This window comes from Mustela nivalis, assembly GCF_964662115.1.
Source record: "Mustela nivalis genome assembly, chromosome: 15".
NCBI lineage: Eukaryota > Metazoa > Chordata > Mammalia > Carnivora > Mustelidae > Mustela > Mustela nivalis.
In genome coordinates, this window is record NC_139034.1 from 39,839,444 (window position 1) to 39,847,869 (window position 8,426).

Genomic DNA, 8,426 nt, shown 5'->3' on the forward strand with positions numbered 1-8,426 from the left:
AATCAAAACCACTATAATAAGAACCCGACTGAAAGTGAATTGGAAAAGAAACTAACCTTCAAAATCTCTAAGGAAACATGTTATATGTTTTACAAATATTAAAATTAAATTACCTATTATATTATTTAACAAACATGTGGAATGTCTTAAGTTGTAATTTTTTAAGAAGCACATCTCTAAAATTAGAATTTATTTTACTAACTGTACATTTGTCACACTTATTTGTTACCATTTATTCTCTCTTGATGGTAAGTGAAGTATCCCTTACAATAAGCGGTGTTTTAGATTAGATGATCTGTAAGAACAACTACTATCTTTGTGGATGAGGAAAATGAGGATTACAGAATGGGAAGTTAAGTTTTTTCCAAGTAATTTTTGCAAATTAGTAAATCATGCAGCCTAAATTCGAATCTAGGTTAGTTCTCAGGTTCATGTTTATACAAACATGATGCTTCCACACAGAGTGATATATGTAATAATAAGGGCAAAGTAGAATTGGGAAAACTCCAAAGACATGTAATTATCTTACTGGCATGGTGAAGTTGACTGTGGCCAGGCAAAGAGACTGATTTTTTTTTTAAATCAGAAATATAGTCAAAGTCTACACAATCATTAAAGGTATATATGTTTTTGAAGATATTTTCTCCTTTAATCAGTGTATACTTGAGTCAGTGGTTCACCATTTGAAACCTGGTTCTGATAATTTCAGGATAAAAAGTTAGACTATGATTTTTCAACATTTATAATATACTTAGAAATCACTAACCTAAAAAACATTTTAGGGATGATGGGAAAATGCTTTGCCAAGTCTTCTGTACTTGTGTTTCTGTACACTTTCAAAGACACCATACTGAGCAAGTGCTAGTCATATAGTAAGGGAGGATGAATGATAGTGAGCACAAGAGATGCAAGGCATCCCAAACTCTGTACTATGAAAATACAAATGAAAATCAAGTTTCATAAACCCTATACAATGAAAAATCCAATTTCACATGTGGTTATTCCTACTCTAGGGAATAATACTAAAAGAGGTAATGCATTGAATACAATAATGCAGAGACATCAGAAGCCTGAGAAAAACTTTTATTTTTTTTTTTGTGAAAACTCTGATTTATTCTGTCCTCATCAAAAGAAGGTCATCTCCATGAAGGCAAGGCTAGTGAGTTATTTAATTCCCATTGTGACTCTAATCCCCATTGTAACTCTAGCTCCCAGCAGGATGTCTGTCACAGTTGTTGTTACTCAGTTTGGTTGTCAGATTTATTAATTTATCTGGAAAGATAATTTTGAAACTCCAGTATTTAGGATAGAAAGAGAAGTCACTCTCAGGTTATAAAATACCAGGTAGCAAATATTTTGCAGCATCCTTTGGAACAATCAACCCTCTTGAACAGTTCTGTTAGATGGCAGAGAGTTCAAAGTGGCAGTCCCAGTGGCTTTGAAGATGCCTGGATCTTATGGCTATGGTTTAAATTGGAGTAAGTTCTGTTGAGACAAATGCATATCTAAATACGTTTTTATTCAACTAATGTTCATCGAGTTCCTGATAAGTGACAGGCACTATGCCAGGTTTTGGCCATACAGAATATATACACAATCTTACATATTGCACACATGCAAAGCAAATATGAAATTTACAATCTAATGGATGACGGGGATTGAAGAAATACTCTGTGACTTTTTTCTCCCTCTTTGTGGATATAATGGCAGAGGGCCAAGGAGGGGGTCGGTGCACCTGCTTTTTCTGTGTTTCCAACGGTTATGAGGGCACCTGCACATAGAGTAGACTGGTGTGGGAAAGGTTTGGCATGGAGTGCAGAGTTGGGGTGGTAGGAGGGAGGTGGTGGACAGAGGGACACCAAGGGGCCTGAGATACAGGGGACTGCATGGAGGTCCTTTCTAGCCAATGGCCAGGGAGGCTAAGTGACACTGAGCCTGGAGCCCACTTGTTCATTCCCTTCCCCCAAGTCCCCAGCTTGTTTACAGCCTGCAGGTGGGCGGGTTGGCCAGGTCCCAGTGAGACCCACGCATTGCCACTCATTGTCTTCCCTACTGCTGTCGTAGGCCAAAGAGCCCAGGACACAGAAGAGCCACTCTTCTCCCTTCTTTTGGGGCTCAGTCTGTGAACAGAGCTGGCTCAGGCAAGGCCCTTTTGGCAAAGAACTGTGGGCCCGAGTTCTGAGCGCTTGCTGACTGGAATGTAGCTGGGCCCAGGGCAGCAGGGAGTGCGACCGGCCTAGAGCCTGAGACCTGGGTGGGAAAGGGAGGCAGATGCCTCCCGTGCTTGAAGTCCTCCTGAGATCTTCTCGGCCTTTTGGCTAAGACCAAGTTTGAAGTCCTCCTGAGGTGCTGTCGAGCAGTGGGACGATGGGAAGGTCGGGGACAGACAGGACAAATGGGGATGAGGGGGAAGCGGGGAATAAAGCGCGGCGTGCCCTCTACTGGAAGCCCATCTCCTCATCTGCTCCCCGGTTCCCCCCCGGGGCTGCTGTAAACTAAGAGGAGTGGCTGGGGTTCCCGGGATCCTCTCGCGCAGCAGTGACGTGACGACCCACCTGGTCTCCCCGAACTCCACACCGCGCAAGCCCCGTCTGGTCCCACGGTAGTCACCTGTGGCGGGGTCGTGTCGCATGCTTGCAGCCTCACGTTCTTGTATCTGTTGCCATAGTTCAGGCGGCACAACGAATGTGTTCAAACAGAAGGAATTTAACCCTGCAAGTAAACCAGGTAATGCTCTTTGAGATAAAATTTCGTGTAGCGATTTTAAAGGTATGTTTCTGTTCCTGAGCATCCTGAGGCATATTTTCCCTGGGTGTAGGATTCTGCGTTGACAGTTCTTTTCTTCGAGCACTTGAAAATTCTTGGGTCACAATTCCTTTTGACCTCCATTGTTTATAAAGAATAAGAGCCACTGTATTTCTAATGGTAAACCCCCTATAAATAAGATGATGACTTTCACTGGATGCTTTCAGAATTATTTTACTTTTTGTAGTTTTCTGCCTTGTTAGGCTGCCCCTTTCCCTGTTGTTTTTTAACCTGGAGAGAGCAGACTTTTGTTGCTTTTTGTGTGTGTGAGTCTGTGTGTGTGTGTATGTGTGTGTGTGTGTGTGTGTGTGTGTACTGATTGTCATTTCTGGGTTGCTGGCTTCTTCAGCTCCTAGTCTTGCGTGTAGGAGACAGAAAGAAATCCCCCAAAGCTCACAGCCGCGTAGCTGCTCCATCTCAAGCTGCCTTGATGGTCTGCTTTATTCTTTCCAAGAGCTGTTTTGTTTTAGTATAATCACTGTTGTTTGTAGTTGTACTTAGTAAGAGGAGTAGTAAAAAGTATATCTACTTAATCATTCTAGACGTGGAAGGGGCTGTTGTTGTCATTATTATTATTATTTGGGTTTTTATCTCTCATTGAACGCTTTGTGAATTATTCCCTATTTGATGAATTACTAGCGATGCACTGAGCTGAAACATTTTTCCTATTTCTTGACTGCTTTTTAATTTAACAATTTCTTATTTACTGTTGTGTGAACTTTGATGGAATTAATTCACTTCAAAATTGAATATCAAATGAAGAGACAATGTTAGGTGATTTTCTGTCCATTTTTCCAGATTATTGAATAATTTGATAGGTCAGAATATCTTTCAACCATATACCTTCAAAACTCTTTTTTATATGTTATGCAACACTTCTTTCTTTCTTTCTTTCTTTCAAGATTTTATTTACTTATTTGACAGACCACAAGTAGGCAGTGAGGGGAGGGAGCAGAATCCCAATCCCAGAACCCTGAGGCCATGACCTGAGCTGAAGGCAGAGGTCAGGCACCCCCACTTCTTTCTTTTTGGAGAGAGTTGCTTTTAAAACTTTATTTAAAAAATGTAACAATTTGGGATATGTTCATGAGACTCTCTTACATATTATTTTCTATGTGTTAATTTAGACATAATATTTATCTGCTGTGTTTTATTTATAAGCAATAGGCAGCATACTATAACAGAAGAAGCACTATCATGAAGGTTAGGAGAATCAAGTTCTGACCCAGTTTTACCACCTGAATATCTGTCATGAAAAAAGCTCCACACATTATTGGTTCTGTAGCTTCTTGACTTCTAAAAAGATACGCCTAAACTTGATAAGATTATGTTCAGATCCAAGATTCTATCATTTTATGAAACAGTCATCCTACTTTTTTGTGTTCTATTTATTTGACCTTAAGAGTATTCTCACTTTTGACGAGAAAAACTTCCAGGGAAATTTGATCTAAAGTGACAGCAAAACTAACAAAGCAAAATTGTTTTAAAAGTTTAAGGAATTCTGCTTTGAATATATTTCTGAACCAGATAAAGAAAAAAATCAGATCTAGTAACTCCAACAGTTCTTATAGAATATTTTTAATCTGTCTTTGTCAAGATTATAGTCAATTTTCATTGCAGATTTCCCTTTGACTTATATATTTTATATTCTTAATTTAAATACTTTTATTATTCTGGAAAAGCAGCTATCTAAAGTAGCTATGTTTGAAGTGTTATGTTTCTGTGACTTTTGATATATGGTGCAGAGATTTCTTCGAATATATCTTATGTTTTCATCACTGTCAGGTGCAATAAATTAATCTATTTGAAATCTTACTTATCGGAGCCTCCACTTAGGTCTTAGCTATACACAAATGTTTTAATGCTGATTTCTTTTTCTTCTCCAGTATAGGATTAGTTATCTAAGAGTAGTCATTTTCCTATCCTGCTATATTTACTTTGTTATATAGAATAATTATATCTGTTTGGTTTTGAAGAGAATATATCTTACTGTTTATCACAAATTTAAAAAAAAAATGAAATCAACTTTAGGAAAAGCAGTATGTTTGCAGGATTTCATATCATTAGATAATGTTTAGAAACCTCAGGCCAATACTTGTTGCTTCTTCCTATCTTCTTATACTGTGCAAAAAATGCAAAGTAGTTTTTAAAATATTGAGTAAAATTGATTGACTTAACTTTTATTTACACATAACCTGTCTTCAGATTTTGCATAATTAAACCATTTTTAAATCTTATAGACTTACATTGAAAAAGTTATTTCATTACTTTAACAAATATTTATGCATTATATATCATACTCCAAGCCTAAACTAGATGCTAGGAACACAGCTGATGCAGACAACATCTGTTATCAAGAGTAAACAGAGAAGCACACTGAAATTAACTGGGTATCTCTGAGGGAGGCAGAGAGCAGGGGAGCCTTCCAAGGAGAGGTAAAATATAAATTAAGACTTGAAGAGTAAATTGGAATTACTAAAATAGGGAAAAGAGAACAGAATGTGGTAAATCTATGCCTGTCATTTCCCTCTTTTGTAATAACATTTTCTCCCTAAGACCATGGGTATCAGAAATTTACAGGAGTAACTCTTTTTTCGCTACATATTACCAAGTCATTGTTTCGTCCCTCTTTCCTAATAACTGCTCTTCCTGCAAAATACATGGGACATGCCAATCTCTCTCCTCCCTTACTGTCATTATCCATTTATCTTTAAGATACTTCTTCATATGCTCTGGAACATCTAAGTACTATACAGCTGACAATTATATTCTCTATGTTTGTCTTATCATTTTTTTGGAACTTTAAATATTAATACACATTCTTGAACTGCCCACTAATCTTTATTCTTAAAGCTATTACTCTTCTACTATACTCAACTGTGGCCAAAACTTTTCTCTCTTCAACATATAAACCTTAATTTTTGTGTTTTTTTTTAAGATTTTATTTATTTATTTGACAGAGAAAGAAAGAGTTCACAAGTAGGCAGAGAGAAAGGGAAGCAGGCTCCCTGCTTAGCAGAGAGCCCGATGTGGGGTTTGATCCCATGACCTGAGCCGAAGGCAGAGGGTTTAACCCACTGAGCCACCCAGGTGCCTCTAAACCCTAATTTTAAAAAATGTTTGATTTCATTATTATTTGACTTCACTAACAGTCACAGTTACATTAACTCTTTCATAATTCCCTATGATTTCTCCTCTTGACTTGACTTGCCTCCATTCCTAGATGCCTCTTTTCATAGGCATCTTTGATAAAGGAATCTTCCCTGTGATAGGTCAGTCAGTCCCAGGGATTTTTTTATCTGAGGGGCTAAAGATAATGCACATTTCTATTGAAAATATCAGAAAGAATATGAAGAGAGTACAAAGCAAATCCTGAGAAAGTATGTTTTAGGTCTACATTGAAGAAGTGAAATGTTATAATCAAGTCCAGAGGAGAGATGCCAGATAAATATGTGCTACACCAAGGTGTTAATGTGTGAACATACAGTGAATACAATGGAAGCTATTATCATAAGGGACTCAAGAATTTCAAGTGTTCACATGAAATAGAACTGAATTGTCCTTGATTCATATGTCATTGGAGTGGGCCCAATATATATATAGGAGTATAAGGAAGGCTGAAATGTTAGGTTTGGGTCAAACATTAGATTTTTTGAGCATTTGATTTTATCTACTCACCATCTCAGTCTCTTGCATTGATAACCTGTGGAATAATTGTTAATCATTTTTCTTACAGTTGCTCCAGGTTTTCTTGGTATTTCTAGAAAAACTGATGAGTGACAATCGAATTCACTCCAAACTCATGTTCTCTAATCCATACATATAGTAGTTTTCTATACAAATGTGCCTAATTTTTCTAGTCATTTTACTTTGAACTCATTCACAGTTTCTCAGTGAAAAACAATTGCTTTCTTCTCATTTAGCCCAAATTTCTTATCTTTTTTCCCAGCATTTCTTCATCCCCTCTAACCTTGAAAAATGACATAGAATTTTTTTTTTCCTTCTATTAGATTTACCTCCTCTGTCAGGCCATTATATATAGATATTCCTCAGTCTCTCCTTAGCTTTCCTGGTTTTTAAAATAATATTCTGTAGCAAATTCATACAAGCTAATAGGTAGCTTTTCACCTCTAAATATATGTGTAGAATCCTAAATTTTAAAATTTGATCCTATCTTAACTTTCAGATTCACTATTCCCACCTGTTCCTGGCCATCTCCTTGTGGCTATCCTGCTATTACCTAAAGCTAAACAATGTATAATACAAAGTTTTAAATTTTTCTTCCCCAAACTTGATCTTTCTACCATATCACCTATGTCAAATTAATAAAATCAAGATCTTCCCAATCAAGCAGTTCAGACAATTTAAGATTACCCTTAATTCATCCCTTTCGATTAATCCCATGACTTTCAAACTTGAGTGAGTATCAGAATTGTGTGGGTGGTTGTCTCTACCTTTAAAATCTAGTGCTGGGCTCCACTTTTAGGGTTCTTATTGAGTAAGTTTGTACCAATGCCCAAGAATAGGTATTTCTTAAAAGTTCCTAGGTGATGCTGATATCGCTGGTCCAGGAACCACATTTTTTAAAGATTAATTAATTAGTTAATAAATTTATTAATTTTAGAGAGAGACAGAGGTAGCAGGAGAGAGCATGAGTGGGGAAGAGAGGGTGAAGGAAGCTTCCCAGTGAGCAGGGAATCTGACACAGGGCTCCATCCGAGAACCCTGGTAGCATGACCTGAGCCCAAGGTTGATGCTTGAACGATAGCCACCCAGGCACCTGGAGGTACCACATTTTGAGAATCACTGCTTTAACCTCTTTATGTAAGTAAACATCTTGATGTTGTTAAGTTAGCTCAAGACATTTTCGTAACTCTGCATTCCCTATAAAAAAACAAAATTTAAAGCACACATAAAAACATATTAAAAATTTTGACATTCAGATTTTAGTTATATTATAGTTATATTTTGCTGCTCTCAAAAACATATCAAACCACTGTAAACAAAACATTTTGATCCTTGAAAAAGAGGTAACTAATTATTTTTTAAACATTTGTTCTTTCATTTACTATCACTTTTTTATTTGAGAAAATCTCTAAATCTGATTTAAAACAAAGAAACAGAAAAGAGAGCCATATATGTCATTGCTTCAACTATCCTGAATTTTAACTCTTGATTTCCACTTACATTTTTGGACTTTACTACTTGGTTGTCATGTCAGCAGCTTATACTTAGCAAAACTGCCAGTGTTAGGAGTATCCGCTATAATTTGTCGCCCTTGACCCATAAGGACGACAAGAAGCCTGGTTTGGTGTTAATGCTTCATCCCCTTTGTTTCGTCAACTTCCTTAGCTTATATGCAGCAGGGTGACCAATAAGGGGCCAAGCAATGGGGAGAGCCAATGAGAGTCCTGTTACTATGCTGATGAAATTTGAAACAGCCAATGACTATGTCCTCCTTTAGGCGGGCTTCACCAGAAAGTTCGTTGTTTACTTGCAGCGTATTTTGCTGGCAGTGAGCCAAGCGCCATCTTGTAATGGTGGGGACTTTCCCGGCCGGAGGCGGTCCCCGAAAATAATTTATTCATCTCTTTTTCCCCTTCTTATAGTAACTACCTGTT

General features: G+C 37.4%; 1 long non-coding RNA gene across 1 annotated transcript; it reads right to left on the bottom strand.

Annotated features, from left to right (window-relative positions):
* Positions 1 to 1,498: 1,498 nt before the first annotated feature.
* On the bottom strand, positions 1,499 to 8,138 carry LOC309848940. The gene is made up of 2 exons (XR_014303363.1): positions 7,993 to 8,138; positions 1,499 to 2,712 (listed from the first exon to the last, which is right to left on the bottom strand). It is a non-coding gene; the product is annotated as an uncharacterized lncRNA (long non-coding RNA).
* Positions 8,139 to 8,426: the final 288 nt, after the last annotated feature.